The following is a 25375-nucleotide window of genomic DNA, read 5'->3' as shown; positions in this document are numbered from 1 at the left end:
AAATCTGTCTCTTTGGAAATGGTTAGATTTGCCTTTCCATGCTTATTAGGAACGTAGAGCAAACATGCGAGGGCAGCACTTGCATATGATATAGTCAGGTGTATTTGCCCTAGAACCACTCTCAGGCAGCTTTACCTCATTAGACTCTATGTTTGCCCAGAAAATGGTCAGCTGCATGTACTGCGGGATAACCAAGCAGGACACGCTGCCCGATGCCCCAGGATATTTGGGATATTTAGGTCAGCTCTAGAGTTAGGTAGGTAGCTAGTTATGATTGGTGAGGAACTTTCCAGCTTCCTTAGCCATCCATGGGAAGAACTTTCTCTTTATTAAATCAGCAAGTGATAAGAAATGAATTTTGAGTTAAAAACAGTATTAATAAGTTTTATTTTGTAAATGCTGCACTCTTTCTAAGTGCTTTATGTATATTATCTCATATAATGCTAGCAACAACCCTATGATGTAGGCACTATGATTTTCTCATTTCAAAAATAATCAAACTGAGGCTTGGACAGGTGAGATCACATAGTGAATATAATACAATGCAAGAAATACAATGCATGAGTAAGTTAAATATGGAAAATAGGATTATTGTATGTTCTCCACATCAGCTATTTTTTAATTTATAAAGAAATAAATAATAGTGAACAGTTTCAGATGATAGGATTCTATAAAGTAGGTGTTGAGAGATAATTCTCCATGGGTCTCTGTGCTTGTTTTTGCCCATCTGGGAGCAGAGGAATTCACTGACTTTGTTCCAGATTATCTTCCCAAGGATGCCTATGTAATGAAAAGCCTTGGAAGATGAAGTTTCTGGAGCCAGGAGCATGCATGATCACTATACAATGGAAGATCTGGGCTCCCCAAGTTCAGGGCTACTCTTGTTAAAAAAAAAAAACAAAACCATTTAGAGGCTGGTGCTATCTGTCCCTCTTTTCATTTGTGGGAATTAGGGGTCCGGGAGTCAGTGGGGGAAAATGATAATACTGTGGACTCTGCTATGGATGGCTCTGAGTTGCTCTGAGTAGTGCTTTTGTCTCTGACCCAGGAGTCTCACGCCATCTAGCATCAATGAAACTATGTTTGGCAGGCTAACTTGTTAGCTTACAAGCAGAGTAAAATCTCAAACTCTCCACAGTTCTTGACACAATGTTTTACTTACTAAATTATTTTACTGGCTTATCTACTTTATTTTATATAAATAAAATAAGATTTTATTTCTATTACCACCAACAGGGAGGAGACTCAATCCTATCTTTTTGCTTTCTTTATTAAGAAAAAAAAAATCGTTAGTTCTCCAGCTAAAATTCTATCACATCAACTTTTTATTTCTGAAACAATTTTAACCATTTTAATTGCCATACATTATGGGCAAAACAGACATTTTTAGAAAAGTATTTAAAATTATTATCCCTTTTTTCTTTTCTTTTTTTTCCCCTTTGTATCTATATGAGAAGATGGATGTTGGCTATCCCTATTGTGGTAATCATTTCATTAATATATACAAATCAAACTATCATGTGTGCACCTTAAATTTACACAGTGATATATAACAACTATTTTTCAATAAAACTAGAAAAAATTAGTATGGTCCCAAAGCACAGATCTTTATATTCTACAGGACTATCTTTTTCAAAATGTTATTTAATAACATTCATCTACTGTTGGGGAAAAGCATACTCAGTTATTATGGAAAGTTAATCATTTGATCAGGTTACAGGCAGAATTATTTTAAATAAAATGTATTTAAAAGAAGCACTGAAGATAGCTAATCAAAAAACTATTATGCAGATGGAGTGTACATATTTTTACAACTTCTATTCAGTGATTCAGGTTTAAAGGTTTACTTAGATAGTAAGATTCTATAGATTTTTCCCCCCACCAATAAAATGTTCTCTCTCAGACACTCAGCTTAAGAATTAGTCATTTTAAATAAACAACTAAAAATACATTCCTCTTAAGAATAAGACTTGGGTAAGCCAGTCTATAAGAACTGACTTCTTCTAAGATTACAAAAGTGCCCTCTAATGGCATAACTTTTCCTTTCATTTATTTTTGTTACTTCTAGGTATCCAGAGCTTATCTAAATTTAAAGTTTAAGTTAAATAACATTTCTCAGAAATTCTCTTTCAGTATTATTTATTTTGTCATGGGCATCTGGTAGTAATCTCAGCAAACTATCTGTATAGCAAGAAACCACACTATCTTTTTATAATCAATGGTCTAGTTCCAACAGAAGTAGGAAGTTGCTAGGATGATGGCAAATGTTTTTATTTTTCTAGACCGAGCAATCGACTTGGTCCCACAACTATTCACAGCCCCAAAAAACTAGACAGTGTTATCCTATTACTGAGAAGATTGACTTTGTTTCAATTAAAAAGTTCTAATGAATCAAGTAATATAGATGCTAATCTAAAACTGATGTTTTCATGTTGTCAGAGGCTTCTTCATATTTGGCACATACTTTCAGATCCTGCCAAGACCGAAGAGGAAAAACAAAAATGATCTAATGATTTGATAAACCTCAACCTTTTGTCTAGATAATGAGTAATCTAGATTATTGCAGTTTTATTCTTTGGAAGGCCCAATTGTTTTTGAAATATAATTGTCCAAAGATTAGCCATGTGTTCTCTACTTACAAAGTTTGAGAGAGATCTGGGCACTATGAAGTAAATAACTTTAAATATAATTAACTTATATGGTGCACATGCATGCTCACACGCACACAAATTTGAGGTTAAACTATTTGGAAACATTATATGAGCCCAGTTAGTTGATGTTAGAGTAAAGGTAAATGAAAATGAGCAGCTGATCTAAAAGAAGAACCTTTTACAGATAATAAATTATTTTATATTTGCTGGCGAGTGGGTAAGAGCTACAGGTCAAGAAGAGTGGAGAGTGGTTTTCTTTGGGATGTTTTAGGAATGAGAACCAAGTTTGCTTCTCCCACTCTTCTCCACCTTCTCTGCAGGGCTCTCTGCTTCCCCAGCCCACAGAGGGACAAGGGAACAGTAGAGAGTGCGGGCAATGAACTCAAGACCAGTTTTGAAGGAAACACCAAGGAGGAGATATGAAGCATTTATGTTGTTTCCTAGGGGGTAGGGAGTAGAGCATATGATGGGTCACTGAAAGCCTGAAACTCATCCTAAGACTTTATTTTCAGCCTTCATTTCAGCTTTTTATTCTACGGAGCCTTTAGTGCAGTGAAAAATAAATAGTCAAATTGACCTGGCATATCTTTTTACCACAAACCTGTGGGAATGTTTCAGAACTGTAAAATAGTCTAGTGGTAAGCAGGAAGAAAAAAGGGAGCTCAAATAATTTATCAATGTATCAACTAAACACCCAGCATGACCTCTAGCAGCACAAAAACTATGCGTAAAAACAAAAAAACTTGCCCGGGGGAGTGTCTGCAGCAACTTCACTACTGTCATTTGGCAAGACTTATCTTTAATTACATAAGATAGGCTAGTCAATTTACCATTTTGGTTAATCCACTGGGTCATTTAGTGAACATAAAAATTTATTGCTTGAAATTGCATAAACAATGATTATAAGTAAATAAATCTTGTTAATTTTTTACTTCTTTTAAAAAATATATTAGATGTACTTAACCACAATCTTAATTGGTAATCTTGTCTTAGGGGTAGAGAAATATTTCAGGCCACTAAAAAGCTTCCTTTTGTATTTATAGGCTACTGTTTAGCTATATTGTCTCACTAATGTAAGGAATTTACAAGTCTGCTAAATAAAAAGTTGTTTCAGGTTTTCACCAACTGTCCAAGACTCTCTGAACAGAAGGTGTCATGTATATATTAAAGACACTGTGACCTTTCTCAGCACCATACATTCCGCAGACAGCAACAAATAGCTCAGTCTACCTGTGAAAGATATGCTCAAAGCAAATCCCTCCATCCCTCCACCACCAACCACCAAGGGCCTATAAGTTCCTTGCAAAAACATGTGATTTATTTGTAAAAAATGTTGTCAAGCTCTTATAGATTCTAAATAGGTCTAAACTAAACAGGTCACACCAAGCAAACGATTAAAAAAACTCCCCAAAATGTCATTAAGATTCACTTAAAAACTATTCAGTGTACCCAGTCACATGTAGGCCACAAACATGAAATAAATTTACAATCACCAGAAAGAAGGATGGCATTCTGAATTTACTTGAGGCAAATGCATCTGGAGTAAATGAAATCTAATGTTTAGTTACAGGGAGTGGAAAGTGCAAATTATAATTGAGTGAGGATGACTTCAAGAAGTGGTTGGCCATGGAGATTTCTGTTCTTTTCCCTTCCTTTTTAAGTGCAAATATTTAGTCTCTCAACTTCTATTTTTAAACTCAAGGCCATTTGTTTTCATTTGAATCATCCACGCCACATCTGATAATAAGTCTGCAGCATTTAATCTAGCTGTAAAGAAAAAACGTAGCGTTCACTGGGGGACAGGCCCTCATGTCACAGAGCAGGCTCTGAGTGAGGGGGTCTGCCTCTTTAAGAGCATGACGCCCAGCAAGGGCATACAGATGCCCTCCAGGCTGACATTTAGCAACGAAAAAAAGCTGAATTCCCAGGAGTCCTCCTGTTGTGTGCTGTCTTTTGCAAACAAGGAAAATGGCAAACATGAAAAATGTGAAAAACGGTAACGGAAATTAGTTGATCATTCTTATCCGTACAGAAATATCCTCTGCTGTAGTTGAAAACTGGAGGGAAATAAGCCATCTTGTGGTTTGGGGTGTTTCTATTTCTGCAAAGGGTGAAATGAAGCCAGTGGGAGGAAAGGGCTCCCGCTGCTGAGCACTCTCTGGCAGGTGCTAGGTGAGCTCTTGTTCCTGAGGACTGGGGCACAGCTGCAATGTGCGAACCCCAACGGAGCAGAGCCAGAGTTGGGCACACGATCCACCGGCTAAAGCTCTCTAAATACAGGCTGTCATGACATAGTGGAATGATTATTAAGAGTTTTAGAGTTCATTATGTCAATAATCTATGGATTAGGGACTCTCACATGCATTTCAAGGGCAATGATTCCAACCTCCTCTACCACTTCTCTAAATGATTGCCAACTTTCATTCTGGAAGGAAATTAAATTAGTATGAAAAAGCAACGTAAAATTAAAACATGCCAAAGATCTGAAAGTTTCCATTCTCTCATCTCCTCCCCTCTGATCCTCATGGTGTGTAGTTCACAGCGGGACCAAGGTTAGGGCACTCTAATTTTAAAAGATGGTCATGCCTATGAAATAAACTTGAAAGAGGATCAGATTTTAGAGTCAGTAATCCTGTATTCTCACCATCACTAACGCCAATAAAAAGAATAATGAGCAAGAGAAATGGCCAAAATAAGTGTACTACAGGTAAGAGTAGTCTTTGATCCAGGAAGCCAGACCCATTTTACTAAAGGAAGGAGTAGATCTCCTAAAAGGCATCTATCTGATAAGTGATTAGAAGATATGATAAATTCAACTGCAACAGAGTATAGATAATGCAAAGTAAAACTGGAACAAAAGACTGAACATCTTCCTCCTATCAAACTTTTCTCTGCATGTGCAACTGAGATATCCAGGATAATTTCCACTATCTGAAGAGAGGCTAATGATTCCTGGAACAATGAAAGTCCCTAAGGGAGGAATAATATGCTTGGTTGCTTTTCTTACTTTAGTTTGGCAACTAAGCCTTATTTCCTGTTGATCTGCAACAAAATGAAAATGACTTCCTGTGCAATGTTCCCCAAAGCAGTTAACAAACTACACACCCCACCCTCTGCTGAAATTTAGCGAAGATGTAACATGGCAACATGCCAGGAGCATCTAGCAACAGCACCTATCTGCACAGAAGATAAGATATGAACTGTGATGGGCAACAGACACTGAGTCCCTGCTCTGTGTAACGCACTAAAAGTACAAAGTCATTTAATATAGATTCAGACTGTTCTGCTGCTTACAATTAGGTTGAGTGGACATTAATTCCAGATAAGAGTACCCTGCAACGTAAGATAACGAAATACCAACAGAAAACAGGTGGCTCATAGAATAAGTGCTTAAGAGAGGTGGAGGGAAGACAGAGCAACACTCAGAGAGATAGTAGGAAAAGGGGAGAAGAGCTAGATGTGGGGAAGGGAGAGAGACTAATTTGTCCAAAGTTCTGGTAAGAGGTGGGAGATCAGGAGCTGGAGCACAAAGAGAGAACTGCATCAGTAAGAGTTAATAAACACATGTTAATTGAGTACTTCCTTTGCGCAAGACACTGAACAATGTGCCAGTTACATAAGACATCCCCTCTTCTTGAGGTCTTTATGGTCTAGAAAGAAGTGAGGAAGAAAATACTTTTAGAAGAGATAAAGAGAGATCAGTAGGGAACTAATTGTGAAGGTTCATAAAAAGCAAGATATCCCTTTATAAAGGATGGGAAAACTTAGAAGGCTAAAAGGTAGTTTTCTAATGGTTTACCATCTACGTTTCTTAGCAGCTGCTGAGATTCCTGGGAAGAATTCTGAAAAGGGGCCCTACAGTTCCACATCATGTCCTAAGACCACAGGGAAAAGTGATGGAGATGAGAACAAGTATTTCCTCAAAACAGACTACTTTTTCAAGGAATACAATTTGTAAAACTTCTCTTTTCCACACAGAATTTTCCTCTCCTACACTCCCAAGGTTAGGAAGCATGGTTCACTGGGAAGAATCACATACTGAGTCAGGACACTTCTGGTGCAAGCATGAGAACTATTCACATTGGTGGCTTATTGGCCCAGATGTTCTCCTTGGTGCCCCGCAGTTGCGAACCCCTGAGAGCTGAGGTTAGTGCGTCTTATCTCTTATGAAAGCTGGCAACATAAGGCAGTAGCTAATAGTAGAGGAAATGAGAAGATGCGAACTATGACTTGGGCTCCCCTGTATTTAATTCTAAGACAAAAAAAGAACAGGTTAAAGACTGAAGTGAAGAAAAACTAATCTACTTTCATGGAAATCTGTCCATCCATATCATGTACTGAATAGTTACCGCTATAAGTTAGCCCTGGGAGAGGGTTTATCACAACTGTGGTAACAGCCCACACCAGAGTATTAATGTGAATTTCTATTAGTGAGTAAACCCACTTCCAATTCCCTTGGAAATAATCTTTAGGACCATAGAGGTACATTGCTGTAGACTCACTGGAGGTTAAGACTATAGTATGTCAGTTTTGAATTTGATATTTTATGGTTATTTTAACCAGGAAGGGAACTCTTCAGTAAGACACTCCACAGACTTCTTAGGATGCCCAAACTAAATAAGGTCAAAAGTCAAGAGAATAAGAATCTTCCAAGCACTGCCTCTATATCCCAAACCAAACTAGGTAACAAGAGGACTCAAAAGACATATCCTAGGAATGCACAACTTACTTATAAAAACAAAACATATATATTCAAGCAGGGGAATCCAATAATGTCAGTCATTCACTATTTTTTTTACTCAACATGTCTGTCATGAGTCCTTGCTACATATCAGACACTCTCTAGGGACACTGATAATCTCAGGAAACCACATTCTAGTGGGGGTGACAGCACAGACACAGAAACATCAATAACAAAACACCAGTGGCTGGCATTCCCAGTTCCACAGAGAATTACAATAGGCCTGCGTGAGAGAAAGCGATGGCGGCTTTAGGTGGAAGATTTAGAGATGGTTTCTTGGAAGGAATGACCTTTCCTCCGAGATGTTCTGAACCAGAGGAAGCCAGTGAAAGAGATGTCAGAGGAAAGAGCATTCTGGGCAGACAGACGGCTGGTGCAAAGACCCAAAGTTGGCACTAGACTGAGTATGGGCGAAGAAAACGCTATCACTGTGGAACAAAGTGGGCAGAGGGGAGAGTGGAAGGCAAAGGGCAGAGCACATACAGTTCCGCAAACCATATTAAGGAGTTTGGGTTCTATTCTGAGTATGAGGGAAAGCCTTTAAGAAGTTCAGAATCATGGGGCACCTGGGTGGCTCAGTGGGTTAAAGCCTCTGCCTTCGGCTCAGGTCGTGATTCCAGGGTCCTGGGATCAAGCCCCACATCAGGCTCTCTGTTCAGAGGAGAGTCTGCTTCCCTCTCTCTCTGCCTGCTTCTCTGCCTAATTGTGATCTCTGTCTTCAAATAAATAAAATCTTAAAAAAAAAAAAAAAAGAAGCTCAGAATCAGGATGCCTGGGTGGCACAGTTGATTAAGTATCTGTCTTCAGCTCAAGTCATGATCCCAGGATCCTGGGACAGAGTCCCGCATTGGGCTCTCTGATCAGTGGGGAACCTGCTTCTCCCTCTGCCTGCTGCTCCCTTTGCTTGTGTGCGTGCACACAAATAAAACAAATAAAATCTTTAAAAAATAAAAAGCTCAGGATCATGATCCAATCCATGTTTTTTAGGAATAACTCTATTTTGTAGAAAACAGATGTTAGAGACATGATAACTATAAAAGCAAAAACCAACCTCATCTTTGTAAAAGCAACAAGATCAGAAGAAGGCCACTGCAGCTGTCCACGGCAGACACAGTGATGGCTTAAACTTGGTGGGGGAGATGGAGAGTAATGGAGGATGCATTGTGTCTTACGGTCATCGTCCAGAATGTGCAGGTGAGTTGGAGGCAGGAAGTGAGGAAATGTGAAGAATCAAAGATAACACCTTGATTATAGGAACACAGGAACAATGAAATAACAGAGCATTGGAAGAAATCAGAGAGAAATGAAATTAGTTGGGCAGAATTTCCAGTTGGCATCCAATAATACAGGAATTGCTGATCATGTTAGATGCAGTTTTTAAAAGCTAATTCTTATACTGGTTAAGGTATCAGAAAAGACAAAAAAGGAAGACACTTTCTTCTTATTATAAGAAACATAAAGAAGCACTGGCCAAGGTGGAAAGTAGCAAGATGTGCAGGTTGAAAGCCAAAAATATTGATTTCAATTGTCAGGGTGGGAAAGTGGGTCTGCTGGGTGCAGGAAAGGTGGGTGAGACATACTGGGGAAAGGCATCAAGTGTATGCGTACACACACACACACACACACACACACTCACACACACCCCCAATAGCTGTTTCTTTGAATTTAGGTTTCCAATGAAGGGTGCGTAACAACAGAGGCTAACTAATTTGTCAAAAGTTCTGGTAAGAGGTTGTTTATGGTCAGTGAGGAGGAAGCTAAGAGAAACATATATGGAAATTATGAAGAAAATTTGGAAAAAAAAACAAAACCCACACTGAAATTTGGTATATAACCAGACCTCTTCATAAGCTGTGTCCAAATGGACAGGCTAAATAAAACTTAGGAATCTTCCTATGAGCTCACATCTGCCAATACCACTTAACTGATCCTTCTGCGCACTTTTCTGCAGAGAGCTGGCGGATCAGTGAGGAATCCTAAAGCCAGCAGGGCTGATAGGCGAAAGAGAGGAACTGCGCAGGCGCAGGCGAGGAACTGACAGGTGGTGAGCTCAGTGATGGGGGGGTGGGGGAGCAGGCTGGAGAAAGGAAAGAGGTCCTTGGGGGGCGGGGGTACCAAACTCTGAAGTGTAATACTCTGAAGGAGAAAAGTCAGCAATCTTTTCAGACATTCTGTAATATACGCAGTAGGGTTTACTAAATAACCAATCAGTGGACCAAACTCAATAATCACTATATCTTCTGAACGAAGATCATTACTAGTTTTGTGTGCCAGTGACAGCAAGGATAAAATAAATACTGTAGTGAGAACAAAGATTCTAAAAATAATCTATCTTCACTCATCCATCAGCAAATAACCTTACATTTTTATATATTTTCCATCTATCTCAGATAATACATACTATCTTCTCAAAGGAACTTAAAAAATTTAAAAAGCTTTTTTCATTCTACCTAACCATACTCACAAAAGCAGGTATTTTAATTATTCGGGCTCAAAGATATTCCTGTTTTGATGACAAACCTGGTTTCAAAAATTGCTTTGGTAATTCTGCCAGCTATGTCTGCTGAACACATGGGCCAAATCTTCCATAAAGTTTTGATCAAAGAAATCTTTATAACCCAGCTTCCAGTGATGTAATAAAAAAAAAGATACTCATCAACAAGGCAGTGACAACAGGAACTTTTTTTTCCAAGAGCCAGCATGATGGAATTGCAGAATTCATCGGCTGATGCAACAAATGTTTACTGGGCACTTACTCTGTGCCAAGCACTGCTTGAGAAATACAGCCGTGGACAGGATGTGTGATGTCCTTGTGCATGTAAAACTTAGAGTTCGGTAGGTAAGGGAGAGGATGAACAAGCTAACATCTGCATATAACCATTCCAGAAAGCAGCAGCAGCAGGCAGAAAGTGGAGTAGGTGAAATGGCTGGAGGGGTGCCATGGGAGGAAGGGTAGGGGGAAGGAGCCCTTCTAGGCTGAGTGGTCATGGAAGGCCTCTCTGAGGAAGTGACATTTCAGCAGGGACTTGAACAGAGAGGAGTAAGTCAGGGAGTCTGAGGGGAAGGACCTATTTGGTCTGCTGTGCTTTACGTCCAGGAATCTGCCCCACCTGTGCCTTAACCACAACCCTCAGCCACTAAAGTGGACAGTCCCAATGCACGGAGACCAGAAGACAGTCCTGACTCAACTGAGGCAGCCACAATCACATCTGGTGAGGAAGGCCTGGCCAGTGTTAAATCCAGGAATGCGGGGATGGGCTGTGACACCAGATGTTTTAAGGTCTATTATCAGATGAAAGAGGGATAGGAAGCACTGGCTGGCCCAGCTAGTCCCAGTGGCTGTCATGGGACTATAAGGAAGGAGTTCGGGACTCCGTAAAATACAGACTTCTCTGACAAAGCTGGTAAACTCAACAGAGCAGTTTAAAAAGTAGGAGGTGTTCTGACAGAGGAAGGATGTTTCCTGACTTTCTGGAGTGAGATACCAAAAGAAACAAGGTGGGGGGGGGCGCTACAAAATCTGCAGGAAGATTCTTAACAAAATTGCAGCCGTGTGGTATTTACTTAGATGGTTTGCTATCTGAGCTCCCTCTGTACATTGTCAGTAAGTGAACGAGTGTTTGAGTGCCTACTGCAAGTTTCCTGCGGACATCAGGGGCAGATTAGGCAGAACCAAGGTCCTCCAGTGAAACCAGAGGCTTCGATTCTTATGGCCCTTTCTTATTTCACTTGAACTACAGATATTTTAATATTTTTTCTCATCCTTTAAAAAAAGCTCTTTGTGAGGCTTTCATGAAGTTTACCCAAGTAAATGCTCTTTAGGAAAGAATTTTTTTACTCATTTTTCTATCTCTTCTATAGACCTCTATGGTTCTTACACAAAATAGGCACTAAATAAATATTTGCTTAATTATACTGATTTCAAGAAGTTTATTGCAAAGAGTAAGGGGGTCTGAAATCTCTCCCATCAGATTCTGGACTATGCAAGGAAGTTGGGGGTGGTTGTTTGCCGAGGCCTCAAGGCTGATTTACTTGGCTCCAGACTCACTTTTCCTTCTGATGCCCAGGATAGAGCACTCAAAAGTGTGAAGCGGCTTAGCATTGGCCTCACCGAGCCAGATTCAGACTGCATTGTAAATCTGGGCCCCACTCCTTCCTCTGCCAGGACACTTCTGCACCCTCGAGTCCAAGGGCAGATTGAGAACACTCCTGAACTACCTTGGTTTCTTCCCGTGTTTGTTGACTGAAATGGAAGAGTAGTTCTTGGGAAGGCTGCTGGAGGGTCACCAGATGCCGCATGAAAACCAGCACATGCTAGTTTTACCTCAGGAGCACCGGCCTGCCAGGTGCCACACTAGGAACCTCACCATCGTCTGCTTGTTTTCAATCCCCATTTCCCGCTAACCAACAAATCCTGCCAATCCACCTGCTGCACATTCCCTCAGACTGGTTCTCTCTTCTGCATCCAAACTGCCAGTCCCTCAAATGAGCCACTCACTGCTTCTCACACCCATTGCCCGCATCTCTCCCTGATCATTTGCACAGCATCAACACCCTTATCTTAAAAACAAAAGTTTCCTTCTTCTGCTGACAAAAATAAAAAAAAGTCAGATGATTCCCCATGGAGGACGAAGTCTGTGCCCATGAGGTCTCTGACCTCACAACTCTCCCTACAATTATTTCCTACAACTCCCCACACTGGGTTTCCCCTTCCCAGCATGTGCTGCCTGTCCTGGGCACTGGAGGCCTCCTTTGTCTCTGCCGCTTCTCTGGGTGGCAGAATCCTACTCTTTCTTCACAACTTAAACATCTACAACCACAGGGCACTCTAGTTGTGTTTCCCAATGTGTGTACTTCTACTGCAGACCATTTTAACTTCTGTTTGTACATGTTCTTAGATGCCCAGGTTCTGCAGAAAGGAAATGCAATGCTATCTTTACAACAGGTATAATGCTGATCACAAAACCCAAACACCAGGGGCGCCTGGGTGGCTCAGTGGTTTAAGCTGCTGCCTTCGGCTCAGGTCATGATCTCAGGGTCCTGGGATCGAGTCCCACATCGGGCTCTCTGCTCAGCAGGGAGCCTGCTTCCTCCTCTCTCTCTCTCTCTGCCTCTCTGCCTACTTATGATCTCTCTGTCAAATAAATAAATAAAATCTTTAAAAAAAAAAAAAACCCAAACACCAAACCAGTGTTCGTGATGTTTTGTGGGTAACAAATAAATAAAATCCAAAATAGGAAAATTGAATATTATTGCTGATTTATGGAATTTGTCTCATAAGAGATAAGCAAAATAGGAAATAAGTCAGGGATGCTTTTGGCAATTTTATGGGTATAAAATAGGCCACTTTATAAAACTAAAAAACTTGGGAAGTATTTCTTTAATCGTTTGAGGTGGACCTCATGGAAACCTGTTAGCTGGCTGCTATTGGGTGGTACACGCTGGATGGTCCAGGAGCCTAGTAGAAGGGTGCATTTTCTTCTGTCCTTAAAAACACAGTCATCTCTTAGTGAGAATAACATAGTGCATTACTTGAGAGGACCTCTTTCCTCTGAAAACATGTAGAATATGGTTTGGTTGGGATACATTCTGATCAGAAAATAGGAACAAATGCTATGGACCGGTGCTTCTCAAACCTGAAAGTACAATCACATGACCCAGCTTTCTTATTAAGCTACAGATTCTAATTCAAAAGATGTGGGGTGGGCCCTTTCACTCGGCCTGTCTAACAAGCTCCGTGGAGATGTGGATGCTGATAGTTCGTGGGCTGCACTTCAAGTAGTTCTGTCTCTTCCAATCGTGTGGCCGATTATCTGATAATGGTGGCACTATGATTTTCTTCTCCAGTATTTGCCCCATTTATACTTTTTAAAAAATATATTTTTAAATAAACTCTACACCCAACGTTGGATTTGAATTTACAACTCTGAGATCAAGAGTCCCATGCTCTACCGACTGAACCAGCCAGGTACCCCTCCCCTCATTATTTGAACTTCCTGATTTCCAATTTTTACTCATTACCAAATGTTAATGTTTTAAACATCCATATTCATGGATGATATGCAGATTATACACATCCTTTCCTCCTTTTACTGTGAGTACTATTATTACATCCACACAGTTTCACAGCTTCCTTTTCTCTACCTTCTTTACATAGAGGAGGAGGACGAAGAGGAGGAAGAGGAGGAGAAGGAGGAGGAGGAGGAAGACGGTAGTTTTTTTGCTCTGGGGAATATGTCTATGTTTATATTAAAGCCCAATAATGGCCTAGTGGAATTTTTAGGAGATTGTGACAAGATTCTAATTTATTCATCTATTTAGTGGAGTTGGCAAATGCTAAGAAATAAGATTACATCAAGAAGAAATCGTTATTACTATAGAAAAATAAATACCATAGACTAAGAATTGGCATTTGGTTCCACGGACCCAATCCCAACTCCAATCCACGGACCCAGTTCGTGATGGTCCTGGAACTTTGCCTCTTCCCCTGCACCCACTGGAACTTATTTTGATAAGACAGCAGTAAAGCCTGTCTGCTGTCAGATTTTCTGTGGTGGCCTCCAGGGTCAACACACAGGACAAAATCAAGGTACTGATTTAAAAATAACTATAATCAGGATAATATAATCCAAAGATAAAAGAGTGGGACAGATGTATCAAGAACCTTAAATAGTTAAAAACGTTAAACCCTAGATTATTCTTATTTCCAGAAAAAAAAAAAAGAAAAAAGTGGGCGGGGGCACATAAGTATCCATTTGTCCTGTTCTTATAAAAAGAAATAAGTTAAAGTAACAGCTTTCAAATACGTATTTCTTCTGTGACCCCTTTTACAAAATCCTAGGCCAAAAACAAACTATAAACGTAGAGCCCTGTCTTTGGAGAGATGAGATAATACTCTCCAAGGACACTGGATCGTGACAATCTCACAGTTGAGGGAACCTTAAAGAAAGGGTAGTTAACGTCTCTCCTCTCTTTTCTTTCTGTAGTTCACTCTCCAGTCTCATGTCTCCAAGTTTGGGAACAGTTAAAAGGCTGCCAATGTAAAACCGAAAATGATCCGCAGGACTTCGAGTAAGAAAATCTGAATGGAAGAAGTTCTGACTAAACCCTTTTGCACTGGGAGCAAGTCTCTTAATCTCTTTTGGTCTCCGTTTCCTCATCTACACGATGGAGACAATTATTCCGAGGGTTGTTACGAGGTTTAAGATAGTGGATGTGAATGCTCTTTTGAAATAAAAAGAGGTCCTGTTTATCTATACATAGTATAAAACAGCTTCTCTAACTAGTTGCAACATTTTACTCAACAACAAAAGATATATGTTTTGGGCTGCTCTTTAAACAGGTATCGGAAGGAATCTCAGCATCAGGTTATTCTATCTGAATTTACCTAATCTATAGATAAAAAGTTCCTCTTTCCTCAAAGACTGACTAGAAACACAGAGGAGAGGCCAAGATGTTGAGTTTTTAAAAATAATCACACAAACAGTAGGAAATCCTTAATATTCTTTTTGTTAGCCTTGAGAGACCATATCTGAGGGCATCAATATTGTTTAACAAACAAAGATGGATTAAAGGGATTCAAAGGTGAGTGTGCTCAGGCTTTGCAGGCAGTAGATCTAGCAAAGGATTTCAGATGCACGTGTCGAGATTAGAGAGCTGAGGATCAGGCTCAGTTCCTGGGATGTTCTGCATTATTATTTCTGGATTAAGAGATGATTAAAGAACAGGGCACTCAAAAGGCAGATAATGCGGGCAGACCCCACGGTCACTTTTAATGAAGAGTTTACAGTAAATTATGATGATATAACACAAACACATAAGTCTGCAACAATCAGAGAGAAGACAAACCACAGAATCCTGACGACAATTATTTCATCCCTTCCCCTCCTTCCCCCAAAAGTAAGATACGCAGTTAGGTGTGGTTTTTCTTCTTTAAAAAAATTTTTTAAGGGATGCATTAGGGAAAGGCTGTAGCTGGTGAGTGTAGGGGGTCAACAGTGATCAGTGGGCATTACACGACATAGAGCCTGCTAAGAGAAAAAGATGTTTCAAAACTGCTTCTTTGTTGTCATTGCTTTGCAAGTATGAACAAAACTTTAAATATAGATTTTTTTTTCAATCTAGGCTGAACTTGCTGGCTGAAGTGTTAATATGTGTGGGTGTATAAATATTTTCACTGATGGAGCTCACTTATTCCTCATTATGTTTTAAAGGGCTTCAAGTATTTAGGGTATTTGGAATATCCTAGCCTATGTGTCTACAGCAACTCTCAGTATTCCATTGAAATGTAGAACTTCATCCAATCTGGGGGAGAATCACTTATTTAAAAATTTTTAAAACAGACCTAACTTCATATCTTATATCTCTTAAAAATGCCACATTATTAGAATACTGGAATGACTTTAGAGGTGAATTATTATGAATTACCACTAATTTAAGAAGGGAGTCTACAGATTACTAATTTTTCAGTGTTGTTCCTTAACACATATGGATTTAAAAGTGAAAAAGTATACTCATCTTCCACCACAAAATTACCTAGTAAGTTAGCCATGACCGAAACCAGTAAACATTTAGCACACAAACTGTCTACAATTAAGGTCTTGTGAATTTAGATTAAATTAATGATTTTTTGAATCATTAAATTGTAACAAAAAAAATTCCAAGTAAATTGAGTCCTTGCAAATTAATTTGGAAACTAATTTCAATTTAAAAGTTCTAGACTTTTCCATTAGTTTTGCTTCTGGTATCAAGGAGTCCCCACTTTATTTTAAAAAGTTTGTGAGTGTAGTTTATTCTCTTAGCTGAAACAGAGTTTCAGACTTCTCAGCAGTAGGGGATTAATATCTTCCTCACTGGGTTCCTGTGAGGATTAAGGAAAATGATGGATGTGGAAGTACCTTATGAACAACTGAGGGTTTTAAGAAGTTATAATACTGCTAATAAGTAGGATAATTTCCATTCACGTTGTGAAATTCAAAGCACAGAAACAACTTTGGCGTAAATTAATAACTGGCAACTTTACTGAGAGACAATAAAATTTTAAATATAAATTTCAAAATGTAACACGATATATTTTTTTACAAGAGCATTAAGGTTAGGTAACTTTTTTTTGACTCTTAGAATACTGAATTTTTCAGAACATAATGGAGTGTATTATTTATTTACTGGTAACAGAGGAATTGTCAAATGCTTATACGTATAACTAAGAATACCTGAAGATAATGGTGACTGATTTATTTGAGGGCTCTTTCAGCTTTCTGTTGAAAATCTCTGGCCCTGTAATATGGTGTCTCCAAATCTCTTAGAATTGGGATTTTTTATACATATATATGTGTATATATATGCACATATATATATATAGTAAATAAAAAATACACATTTATTTATATAAGTAAATATATATATAATAAAATAAAAAATATATATGTACACACACACACACACACACACACACACATATGACTTAAAACATTCTATACTGTGATGAGTATCATAGTTGATTACATTGGAAGAACCCCTATACTCCACATCTTTTCTCTGATTAACTTTTGGGTAGGGCCGACTGCTCGTCAGAGCTGATTAGAATGTCATTATTTTCACCTGTTATTATTTTTACTTCACAGAAGCTGTCACCTCTATGATTACTGATTTTTCAGTGATCATACGATATGCTGAGTAAGAGTGACTTTGCCAATAAATATATTACATAATGTTAACAAAACTCTTTTCCTTCCTTATACATAAAAGTAACTTTAAATAGAGTTTTGATATTTTCTCCTTTCATCTTAAGGAGACGTCTGGTGAGGTAAAGACGCCACTCCCTTTTAGAGACCTCTGCTTTACAAGAGCAGCACTATCAAAAGTTAGATACCTGTTCAGTATCTCCATTGTTTAAAAGAGTATTGTTTCTTTCATTTTACTGAAAAGATAAGTTTTTAGATACAAATATTCGCTCAGCCTAACCTTGCGAAGATAATCTCAAAGGTCCTTACCAGTTCTTCAACATCAAGATTCCATGTCTTAAATTCACATCAAGGTGGAAAGAAGATGAGTTACGTATTTTGTAGTCCCAGTATAAAATGAAAAATTGTGGGGCCCGGTGCAAGACCTCCTGTTCAAGAATTATGAACTTCAGGATGGTGACAGAAGATCATTCAACGAAGTAAGTAAGGGGGCCACTCCAGCTGTGGCCACAAACCTGGCCCCGGGTAGAACTTCTAGAGTATAAGAAACTGAGAAGCAACCATCAGAGGAAGAGGAAAAAAGAACAGGTGTTCTCTAATGGGAGGCTGTCCAAAGAAGAGGCCAAGAGATCCAAAGTTCAGTATCTCCCTTCTCTAAAATCCTAGCCTTCTTCTAGTCTGGCTTTGTCCAGCTATTCACATCTTGGGAGGATATTAGTTGACAGCAGCTTACCCTGTTTCCCATCCTAGCGGCATTTTCATATTTACAGTGGACACTCAAAAACAAAGTTATTTTAAAAACGAAAAATCAGGGGGCGGCTGGGTGGCTCAGTGGGTTAAGCCTCTGCCTTCCGCTCAGGTCATGATCCCGAGGTCCTGGGATCAAGCCCTGCATTGTCTTCTCTACTAGGCAGGGAGCCTGCTTCTCCCTCTCTCTCTGCCTGCCTCTCTGCCTGTTTGTAATCTCTCTCTCTCTCTGTCAAATAAATAAATAAAACCTTAAAAAAAAAAAAAAACCCCACGAAAAATCATCTTTTTTCAGATAGCATTTTAGTACCATAAGAGGCCTTGGTAGCATTTGGGGGCAGGGTGGCTTCCCAAGCACCCCAGGCCATTTCCCATAAGACCTGCCTGCTTGTCCACCTACTAATACCTACTAATATGCCTGCCACTGGGATCATCAGAGGGTCAAATCCGTATCTTCTATTTAGGGGGCAGCTTCATTTTCCATTAAAAAAAAAAAGTAATATATTTTCATAGCACATTTTAGCAAACTTCGAAGGATCACCCGAGAACTAAAATATCTGAGACTTGGGGAGACCCAATGCTAAATGATTGCTGTCTTTTCTCAGTTTGCCAGGTGTTTTAGCTACCACTGCTGTTTCTGATCTCCGTCACCACTGCTGGCAACAAATCTCTCTCCAATTACAGGATCAGTTACTTCTGAACAGTTACTTCTGAACCAATCCCAATTTGAAGCTTTTGATAATATCAGTGAATTTCAGTGAATGCTGGGATTTAATATGAATTACAACATTTATTGAGTGCTGTCAACATATGAATAATATTTAGATTTCAACCAGGACATATCTACTAGTGTATTCTTATGGGTAAAGTGTATTTATTATCTGTCTTTAAATGTATTTTAAACAAGATAACTAAAAAGAATCAAGTACATTTATGCTTATGTGAGTTGATTTTTTTTTGGTATGATTGATAATTTAATCAGAAACATATTTTATTACAGAAATAAAATGCATAATGTTACATTTGGCAATGCTGGTGAGCTTTGAGTACACATGACCTGAATAAAAGAGAGTAATCAAAGCCATCTCCTAAGTTCATATGGATTGCTGAGGTTTATTTTTCACTACGATGTGCTGTAAATTGTAACCATCTATACTCCAGGAGGCACCAAACATTTGTAGCACCTAAGTCAGAGAAACTAACCCTAAATAAATTAATCCCTTTCACACTAGCTTTCCCCTTTTAAATACAATATTTTCAGGTAAGCATCACAATGTTGCCCCTCATTTTGTTTGTCAGCTATCCAGACACAGTATTCTCAATCTTCATAAGTAAACACTTGCTCATAGTTTCTATATTATAACTTTAACCACAGTCATGGTGATTTCAAAAACAAGATATCACCCTTCACAAATCTTTCTAATTATGGGTTCAGGTTTTACTATTTCTTTTAGAAAAAGGATAAAATTCAATCTCGTTTTATTTAGATCTGTATGCTTATGGACAATTGCCTTAGAGGACAAGATCTATGTACTTATGATTTTTAGTTATGGATAAAACACACGTCTGAATACAGTCCATATGTTTTGGCTATGTCTTTAGATTGTGGAATATACATCCTCCAAGCACACAACTGGAAGAAGACAGCGTGTGCCTTGCTTTCGTGTTGGGGAGAAGACAGAAACTTGCACAGTTACCATACACTATAGTCAGTGACCCCTATTTGTGATACTGGCTATAATCATTCCAATTAGAAAATGAGTGCATATTGCTAACTCAATTTTGTTATTTGGTTATTATATTTAAAAACTCCACACTGCAGAGGCAGTGTCTAAGAAGTTTGTTCAAGTGAGCCGACTTCTAATCGTGTAATTATGTTTTTATTGAGTTCCTTCCAAACTCTATATAACCCACTGTTTCTAAAAATGTTTTTTTTCTTTTCTCATAACTATATAGAAGCAATTCTTTCAAAAGAATAGCGGCAATTTCTTTCAAAAGAACAATTAAGCGACACTGGAAAAGTTAACTATATACATTCTGCCATATTTTTCTTTTTTAAAGATTCATTCAGAGTATTCACAAGTGAAACTAAAAATAAATACTTCAGAGAAATATATAAAATATTAAATATGTGTCATTTTCAAATTTGAAACATGGAAAAATGAACAACTCAAAACCAAAAGCTACTCACCAACTTACTAAAATAAATCAGTTTCCAAGGGATCCGGAAATTGTTGAAGGAATAATGACATGTAATCTTGGAAGTTTCTAGATTTAAAAACTTGAGGTCTGTGGACTTTAAAGTTTAAATTACATTTAGTTTAGTGAGTTCTTAAAAAAAAGTGACATTGTAACAGGACCCAATATCCAGCTGTTCTGTGGTCAAATCTGTCTCTATCCCAAAGGGTAAAATTTGCAGAAACATATTGCCAGTTTGCTTTTTATTCCATATTGATCAAATACCCTTACTCTTAATTTTTTAAATGTAAAACTAGAAATGCTTTTTAAAATCTTGGGTCAATCAATATTATATATTTTATAATTTCTAAATATTTCAAAATACTAAAATGCATGGATTAGTTGGTTTGCAGTTTTTAGTAACATACCAAAAGGAAGGAGGAAGGTGTGACTATAGTATCTTTGGGTTTAGGAAATGTGTTCAAGAAGTAAACAGCCAGGAATATACCTGCATTTGTCATTGGCTTGGGCGCTGGTGGGCTATAGAAAGCAAATGCCAGGTGTCCTCTCAGAAGAGGCAAGAGATCTATATACATATCCCAACACATTCATCCTAAAATGCTGTGGTTCTTCTCAGAAATATTAACTAAATTTAGGATCAGCATACCACCATATGAGGCAATAAAATATCAGCAGTTTTGTTTTTCTATGTCATGCTATGTGATTTTTTTTTAACAGTAACAGCAAAGTATTTACATTTCTTCTTAGTTGAAAATTAACACGTGGAAGCACGAGTGTGTAACACAGGTGTCAATTTGCATTGTAATATAATGTTAAAACAAGGCAGAATTTAGCCTAACCTCAGGGTTAAATTGCAAAGCATTTTTAAATGGAGTATTTAAATACTGGAGGACTTTAATTTTGAAGTCAGTCTGAAAGTAAAGATTTAGTGTGATTTACTGTTGACTACTCAACTATAACTTGTTTAGTTGTTTCTACTGAATGATTGTGAATCAACTGGAAATGAATAAATTATATTCTTTGCAATAATTGTTCCAAAGTAGGTATTTAGAGGTTCTAGACACAGTTTTGAGGTCAAGTGAATAATCTGAACGACTTTGTAGATTACACTTGATTTTCACCCAGGAGGGATGGCTATGAGATACGCTTTCTTCCTGTTGACTAAGATGATGGCAGCTGACATTGGCTGCCAAAGTCCATTCATTAACTTGGATGTTACGATGAGTGCAGGACTCCCCAAAACCAGACCTGACACAGAAACAGGGAGCAAAAAAGCGTGAGAGCACTGCTTGGTCACTAGACTCAATCACTCTATCATTGGAATAACTAAGGGAAGAAAGATTAAAATAATTTTAGTGCACATCCTGTGGAATTCACACTACTCCTTGCTATCTGTTAACTCAGGCATAGTCCTTACATTTCCAGATCTATTCATTCATCATTGCAAAATGAAAGATAAGTTCTGTCCTAACAAAAACACAATCAGTTTGAAAATAAAAATTCTGGCCTCTTGGTACACTGAATAGATATACTATAGAAACGAATACAGGAAGAGAACAACCGACAGGTATATTTTATTTCTATCTTCCCTCCTTCATTCCAAATATTTAGAGTTCTACAACACAAATTTTCCCTTATCACATGGAGAGTCTGGTCAATAAATCCCAGTGAGAAAACTAATATCTGAATCACCAGGTTCATGAAGCCAGCTGAAAAAGTTGCTACATTAAGTTATCTGGAGACTGATCCAGTATGGCTACATTGAATGTAAGCATTCCCTCGGCATGGTATTGCCAAGGTTATGACATCACTCTTTGCTTACTATTCATGTTACCACATGAATGTTCAATAGGCCCAGGACAAATAAAATGAGGGTCAGGGCTTCCCTCGTTCTTAGAAGGATATATTTCAATTATATATTTTGTTACACCTTAAGAGATAAAAGCTGTGTCTGACAGTGATTAAAAGATGTTTTGTATTCATGGTTTCATTTCTGCTGAAGTAAATGCGTAATTTAAACCACACATAATTCCTAGCAATTTAGGCCCATTACAGAGTTCTAGCTTCTTTTTTATGATAGTTACTAATTAAAACAGAGTGTTGCTGCCACGCGGAGCCTGTGACTTCCACATACAGGTTTAATGAATAAAACGTCCTGACATAAAAATGAAAACAATACAGACAAAGCTTCAAGCTGTTGTGTTTCTAGTGTATGGTAAAGATTAAGACCATTCACTAAAGTTAAGAATTATGCAGAGAAAACACTTGTTAATTTCATTCCTTAAAGGAGGAATTAAAGGATTTTTTGGTGAAATCTGAAATAGTCACTAATTTTTCTAACTTCTGGACCTCTCATTCCCAGCTGATTCCCCTTCCCCAAGAATTTAAACTCATCAGAGTCACTTTTAAAGGATAAATGATGGGATATTTTAATGTAATCCTGCATATAGGTTTAGATTGAAAATGGGAATTGGGACCATAATTAATTATGTTGCCAAGTTTTTGAACTTTAAGGAGACAGACTGAGGCAAACGGGGGCATTTCATAAGAATGCAACCTTCTAAAAGTTCATGAGTTAAAACTTTGGTAAAATGACAGTATCTTTTTGACATTTAATTAATTCCATATGCAGAACGTGTGCGAGGAATTAATATCCTTTTGGTGTATTCACTTTCTGAAACCACTGTAATAAGAGACTGACACAAAATCAAAACCAATATAGACACGGTCTTCAGCTACGGTATGGCCTTATTACCCTTAATAAACAATAGTTAATAGTAATAAATACTCAGTACACTCTGATCTGTACCCGTATTGCTCTAGCATCCATCCATCACATCTTTCAGGATAATAAAACAATTCAATCCGATCAAATCCTCAAAACCGCTCCCTCTGGAGGGATGTTTTATCTCTACTTCTGCCAGCCCAAGGAGGATTTTACTTGTTTAAAGGGGGCGGAGAATGGAGCGGGGGTCCTATTTATTTCCATTGACGACTCCCCTGGTTCTCACAGGCGCTCAGGGACCGGGGTGAGGTGGGGGGAGGAAAAAGGGAGGAGGTGCAGAGATTCCCTCCTTCAGAAAAGAAAAAGGGTTCAGGAAGCGAGGCAAAAGAAGGGGTGGGCAAGGGCGGTAGGGGGAAGAGGGTAATGTGGTTGGAGAGGTCAGCGACTGAATGAAAAAATAAATTGTTTTTTGATATAGCAGGATCGAATGATGATGAAAAGTAGATAAATTAACCAGCGCAACTAAGTTGCTAAAAGGAACTATGTTTAAAAAAAAAAAATTAAACTCAGAGACAGTTTCTCAGGTTCATTTCTCGCTCAAGGTCTTGGTTTCAGGGAGCTCCTTGTACCCAGAGCAGGAGATGGACAGCGCCCCGAAGGGGACCGGGAGGGGAACCGCGACCTGGCCCGAAGAACAGCTCAGCGCCCCTGCAGAAGTGCCCACTGCAAACTCCAAGGGCCTCCGCTACCCGCCTGGACATGGTGCGGGGGCTGCGGCGAATTCTCCAGCCCCTGGCTGGCGTACGGGGTGGGTGGGGGCAGGAAGGGCGCACAATGAAACGAAACCGCACCCTAAATTCTGCAGTTTGCGAAGTGTCCCGGGAGAACAGCTGGGACCTGGAACCACTCGTTCGGATTCCCGAGTGTCGGGGCTGCCCCAACTCTCAGCTCGGTGGTACCGAAGGTAGCGCCGACTAGAGCGAACTGGTGCACAGACAGGGCTGGAGCACGATGCTCTGTCGCTGGGTCTGGGGCGAGAGGGAAGGTCCCCTCGGTGGCTGCTCTAGTTCCCAGGCAAAAGGAGGATCAGGTCCCAGGCCTCCCTGCTTAGCTCGAGGAAGCTTCTCTAACGATGCTCGCCTAGCAGGCAGAGGACTAAGGAGGAGCCAGAGCGGTGGGGGTTCGGCTGGCCGAAGGGGACCGAGATCCCAGAGCCCCCGCTGCGGGGCTGGGGGCCGCCCGCCAGGAAACAGCTCCTGTCCTGCCCGCGGGCGAGCCCATGCACAGCCCAGACCCCTCTTCGTCCCACACTCACGCGCCTCTAATACCCAGTCCCGCAGACTTTCTCTAGCGAAGGGTAGAGGGCATGAAGCAGGGGGGTGCAGGCAGCAGCCCTCCCGGCAGGCGGGCAAAGTAAGTGTCCAGGCCAAGTCCGGGATAAAGGTTCTGTGACTCCCCGGACTCCGCCGCACCCTGGGCACCGGGAACCTAGTGTCCCCGGCCTGTGCACTATCTCTCCACCTCCTAACACCGTTCGCACCGCCCAGCCACGAAGCCAGCGTGGAAAACCGAGGGAGACCTGCTCTACGCCCCTAAAGCCCTCTGCTCCTCTGGATCTGGCGCCCTCGTCCAGCGGTGACGGAGAACCTCGCTGGGCCCCTCTGATTTAGGGGACGCGCACCTCCACCCCCCCACCCCGGATGAAACCTTGGGTGTGAACACTCCCTGTGCCAGGTCTTGAGGTGGCGGGCTAAGGCGTCGAGGCGTCACAAGTTTGCTTTCCTCTCGCTACTTACCTTACAAAAATCTGTTTGATTTTCCTGGGAGGGTGAGAGGAAAAATCCCTCCCCGAGGTGTGGTGTGCGAAACGGTCCACGTCCCCGGCACCGGCCAAGATGCTAAGCACCAGTACTCAGGAACCGAAGGGGCTGGGAGGCGGAGGAGGAGGCAGATAAAAGAGAAAAATTAAATCGGCCGAAGTGTCCCAACTTTGCGGTGGGCGCTGCAAACTTCAAAGGCGGGCGAGGCTGGCGGCGCGCGGGCCGCAGAAGTTGCTGCGGAGTGGAGCGGGGAGAAGCCCGGGGCTGGGGGATCCCGGGACAGAGCGGGGAAGTGGCGGGAGGTCCTTTTAAAAGGCGGGGAGGGTGCGGGGGCTGGGCGGCGGGAGGATGCTGCCGAGGCGAGCTGGGCTGTCGCGGGCTCCGCGGGCGGCCGCTCGGGGCACCGGCGCCTGGCTGGAGTGCGACGCAAGGAGAGCCCGGCGCGCGGCGGCGGCGGGTACGCGGCGCGGTAAGCTCCGCTCTCTCGCGGCTCCGAGCGGGGAGTGTGTGTGTTCGCTCCCGAGTGTCACTGCTGAAGCCCAGAGCCGCTCCCCCTCCCGCCCCACCACTGCCCGCCCGCCCCCTCCCACCTCTGCCCGATGCCTCCCCCCTCAGTTCCTCCCTCCCTCCCGCTGCGCGCCACCGCGCGCGCGCGCAAACACACTCACACACACACACACACACACACACACACTCCACGACCCAGGGCTCCCCAAACAGGGACCCTCGCAGGCGGCATCGCAGGGGACACACCGCCGTCCTTACCGCCCCACGGATCGCGGGGAAGGAGAGGGAGGTCCACCGAGACC

General features: G+C 40.6%; 1 protein-coding gene across 1 annotated transcript in view; it reads right to left on the bottom strand.

The window, feature by feature from the left end:
* Positions 1-25094, bottom strand: part of NDNF (neuron derived neurotrophic factor) — a 40777-nt gene extending 15683 nt beyond the window's left edge. Inside the window, exon 1 of the mRNA XM_045986563.1 lies at positions 24543-25094. The gene's annotated coding sequence lies outside the window, so the exon portion shown is untranslated. The remainder of the gene's footprint in view (positions 1-24542) is intronic.
* Between the last annotated feature and the right edge of the window lie 281 nt (positions 25095-25375).

This window comes from Meles meles, chromosome 2, assembly GCF_922984935.1.
Source record: "Meles meles chromosome 2, mMelMel3.1 paternal haplotype, whole genome shotgun sequence".
Taxonomy (NCBI): Eukaryota; Metazoa; Chordata; class Mammalia; order Carnivora; family Mustelidae; genus Meles; species Meles meles.
Note: the sequence above shows the minus strand (reverse complement) of the source record. Positions and strands in the feature narration are given on the sequence as shown.